A 5,000-nucleotide genomic window follows, 5' to 3' on the forward strand; every position below is an offset into this window, starting at 1 on the left:
TACAGTGTTTTTATGTTCCTTGAAACAGTTACAAGCATGATAGCCTTTTATATAATTCTCTATAGACTCTTTCATTCCTAACCAAAAGAAGGATTCACGTTCTCTCTTTAATGTTCTATTAATCCCTAAATGCCCTGCATACGGACTTGCATGTACAATGTGGATGGCTTGATTAATTAAAGAGGGAGGAAGAACTACCCGAGCACAACATTCCCCTCCCCTCTTCTCGTAAGCACAATATAAGACATCATTTTCAATAGAAAAAATTTCACGAGGCTCATTCAGAATGATGGATAACTCTCCAATTCCCCTTTATTCACTGCTCGCACTCTTTCCATCCATTCCTCTTTTTTCTGTCCCTCTCGGACTTCTTTTATGTCCCAACCTCCAAAGTCAATCAAACCTGCATCATCAGGGCATTCATTCTGGACACCCCTGGTTATATCCTCAGTCATCCATATATATTCCTCTTCGTCGTTCGTATCTCTCTCTCTCTCTCTCTCTCTCTCTCTCTCTCTCTCTCTCTCTCTCTCTTTTCCATCTACTGAATGTGCATCACTAGAACTCTCATCCCCTTCCCTATTTTCTCTATTATGATGGGGATCTTCACTATTTTGGTTACGTTCTTATTTCCTCTTTTGTGCCCTAGTTGTTACTTCTACTACAGCACCACTAGAGAGAGCATCAGCTACCTTATATTAAACTCTAACAATCTCTTAATCCATCTCGCTTGACGAGAGGTAAATCATTTTTATAATACAAATTACCTAAGGGGAGATGGTCACTTTGCAACTCAATCGACTGACCTAATAAAAAGAACCGATGCCACTCTAAAACATGAAGAATAGCCAAAGCCTCTCGATCGAATGTACTATAATTCAATTCTGCCCCTTCTAACGGCCTGGAAGTAAAACAAATATGTCTCTCTCTGCCTTTATCATCATGTAGAGAAACTACGCAACCAATAGCTACGCTACTCGCATCTGTTGTCACTAAAAACGGGCGATCAAATCTAGGATATGCGAGTAATTCATTGCTAGTTAAGGCAGCTTTCAAATGGTTAAAGGCCCTTTCTTCTTCTTCTCCCTAATTTTCTACTTTTTGTTTCTTTAAAGCATCTAAGGGTCTCGCTATGTCTCCAAAACCTCTTATGAATTTTCGGTAATACCCAGCAAGCCAAAGGAACCCAGCTACTTCCTTAGAGTTACGTGGCCTGGGGAAATTTGTAATAGCCGCTACTTTACTGGGGTAGGGTTGGATACCTTCTGGGGTTATTATGTGACCTAAAAATTCGACCTATCTGGAGAAAAATTAATCTGTAATAATTGATCGTTGGCTATAAATGCCGTTTTAAATTTACTGTCTTTCTGAATGGGTATTTGATAGTATCCAGATATTAAATAAATAGTTGTAAAATATTTGCTATCCCGTACTTTCACAAGTAATTCTTCTATTAAGGGCAATGGGAATGCATTATCCTTAGTGACTGCATTCAATTTCCTATAATCAACACACAACCTTACCCAGCCATCCTTTTTCCTAACAGCTACAATTGGAGAAACCCAGGGAATTCGCTCTCCTCGATTATCCCTTGTGCCCTTGATTTATTAATTTCCCTTTCTATTTCTACCTGGAAGTGAATGGGTACCTTATAAGGCCTTGACCTGATCGGCTCCGTCTGCCCAGTTTCAATGCTAAAGGGAAATCGATCAATCCTCTCAGGTGGCTCATCTCCAATTGCAATTACATCGGAATAATTATTGACAATGTCACTAACTACAGGCTGATATTCTGAAGGACATAATTTTTGCGCTTGCATAATCAAATTCTGAGTGCGTTCGTCTGTGCGGGCTGGAGTTGTGGCTCCCAACATCCTATTATAAGCAATTTCACATAACTCTATTTCACAAACAGAATAACTTCCTATAACAACTCTTTTATTTGAGAAATTACCTATCATTATTTCAGCTCTGTTCTCTTTAATTTCTGTCAAGCCCTCTAATATCATATGGGCCCAATTGTCATGGGGTTTAACAACTACCTTGGTTCAAGAGGGCGTGACGGAGTCTCAGGTACACCTGTTACCCTACTTAAATGTCTCACCTAGGTAACACAGGCATTTACTGTCTCACGACTTCCTATCGGCAAAATGTAACTTCCTGTGTTTACTGTAATTGTATCTTTTCCCCAAAAAATACTAATTTGTTTATTAGATATAAAGTCTATTCCTGAGATAGCCTCGATTTCTGGAATTCCCAAAGTAGGCAAGACAAAAAAATCATGTGTGAACTTCAGAGACCACACCTTAAACTGGACGATCGATGTATATATATAATATTTTAAAACATCTAATTCAATATCAAGTGAAAACAATAGGATATCCTTCGAACATCCACACACTGGACACGTTCTTTAATCGATTGATGTTCAGTGCGAGAGAGAGAGAGAGAGAGAGAGAGAGAGAGAGAGAGAGAGAGAGAGAGAGATTTTTTGCACATAAATAGATAAAAAATATCAATCAATGCTTATACTCCGTCAATTCACTCAAATATGAATTTTTTTCATAAAACAGAAAGCCTTTATTGTTCATGGTTATATTTAAATTTTGTAACCACTTTTGTCTGTAATAATAATGGCTGATGGAAGATGAAAATGGGGTGAAAATGAAAGAAGTACGACATCCATAGGAAATATGTGAATATATTTAACATTTGATGGAAAATATCCATTTATGCGTGAATTGACCCGTCATCATTAATTTCCTGGTCGGACCTTCCAGCAACAAAATTCCCGCTTGGGAGGACATATAAATCTTCTTACAGCAAATATGATTCCTGCTTCCTTCCTCACTTTGGAGAAATGTAATGTTATTGCCTTCGTTTTGGTGTATTTTTCTTCATCTCGTTAATTGTTTTAGTATTGAATTAATATTTCTCTATTTTAAACCGGATAGAATTGGACACGAGGTCAATATAAGAAAATAAGCTGATGGAATCGTGACCCGGATATAGACTTATTCTTAGGAAAATTGATAAAATATGTTAAAAAAGAGTTAATGCTGTTGGATAAAGGAAACGAGGATAATAGGATAGATCACCAGAAGAAATTATCATTGTTATTGGTGTTCGATTTTTTTTTTCACTAATTTCTATTACCTTTTATTACGATTGTCATCCTTTTGTTACATTTATCATAAACACTTCTTCCTATTTTCCATAAAGAGAGAGAGAGAGAGAGAGAGAGAGAGAGAGAGAGAGAGAGAGAGAGAGATAACCTTTTTGTCCCCTTTTCTAGAGAGAGAGATAACCTTTTTGTCCCCTTTTCTAGAGAGAGAGAAAGGGAGAGTGAGAGAGAGGGAATTACAATGATCCATGCTGCAACTCAAAATGTTTTCATTATAGGCGCTGGATAAATCTAAATTAGTATATGAGTTTTGTTGCATTAAAAATAAAAATGAAATAATTTACTACCTATAAGTTTGAAAAAAAGTAAAAAAGTATAAGCAAAAAAGGGAAATAAGTAAATAACACGAATAAATTAGACTGTTAACAATATCAATATATGAAACTGTTCCAAATTCATCTTGTAATTGTATATATATATATATATATATATATATGTATATGTATGTATGTATGTATAAATATATATATATATATATATATATATTTATATATATATATATAGATATTGATATATATATATATATATATATATACCATGCTAGGCGGTATATCTTATCAATACATGTAAGTAGATGAGCAACTTGGTGGAGTAATGAGAGCTATGGGTGTGGAGGATATGGCCCACTAAATTTCGATGAAGTCACTGGCAGCAGGGTGATGGATGGGTTTAAAGCGGTGGACAAACAGTCTTTTCGACTTCTACTCCTGATATCTGGTGGTTAATCTTACTATAATTAGTATGGAACGGCAGGGGTAACTTGTCTTAGTTACATAGGCACTGCGCATCACAAGGAACTGGCTATCCTTTGATAGATCTAGCCAATGAATCCTCTATGAATTTAGTCAGTCATGGATAGAGAAGATGAAAGAATGGCCCCCAGTCCCGGGTGTAGCGGGGTGCTAAGGATCTCCCGGATTATAAATACTAAAGAAAAATAGAAAATAGGTAATTAGAATGTTAGAACTATAAATTAAATTAGGAAGTTACAGGAAGTGGGACGTAAATTTATGAAATATAGTTTGGATATCTTAGTCCTAAGTGAAACACGTTATAAGGTGATTGGTAAGGAAAATTAAGACTAAGGGAATATATATATATATATATATATATACATATATATATATATATATATATATTACTCAGAATGATCAGATGGAGCTGGAAGACTGGGGTAGGAATGATGATGACACCAAGAGCAGAAAAGGCATTATCCAAGTGGAGAGCTCTAAATAATACATTGTTACTAGAAAAGTTCAAATCAAATCAGTGCATTATGTGTATCATAATTTGCTATGCCCAAACAAATAATTCCCCTGAAGAAAGAAAAAGATGAATACTATGAAGCACTGCAAAGGATAATAGATGAGATCCCTGAGAGAGATATGAAAATTTGGGTTGTCGACTTCAATGCTAAAGTTGGAAGAAATAATCAGGGGATAGAGAATGTGATGGGTTTTGAGGGCCTTGGCAAAGTTGCAAATGAAAATGGAGCAGATTTTATAAGTTTCTGTTCAGCAAACAATCTTGTCATTGGAGGTTCTCTGTTCCAACATAGGAACATTCACAAGTATACATGGAGTTCACCATGTAGCAATTACAAAAATCAGATAGATCATATTGCCATTAATAAAAAGAGATGGAGGACTCTAAGAAATGCAAGAAGCTATAGAGGTGCAGATATTGGCAGTGATCACCAGCTCCTCATTGACTCACTGAAATTAAAACTGAAAGCACCCAACAGAAAGATAGATATAATACCTAGGTTTGATACAACTAAGCTTCTAGAGAAACATTTGCAATTGAATGTAGGAATC

This window comes from Palaemon carinicauda, chromosome 7, assembly GCF_036898095.1.
Source record: "Palaemon carinicauda isolate YSFRI2023 chromosome 7, ASM3689809v2, whole genome shotgun sequence".
In the NCBI taxonomy this organism is placed as follows: domain Eukaryota; kingdom Metazoa; phylum Arthropoda; class Malacostraca; order Decapoda; family Palaemonidae; genus Palaemon; species Palaemon carinicauda.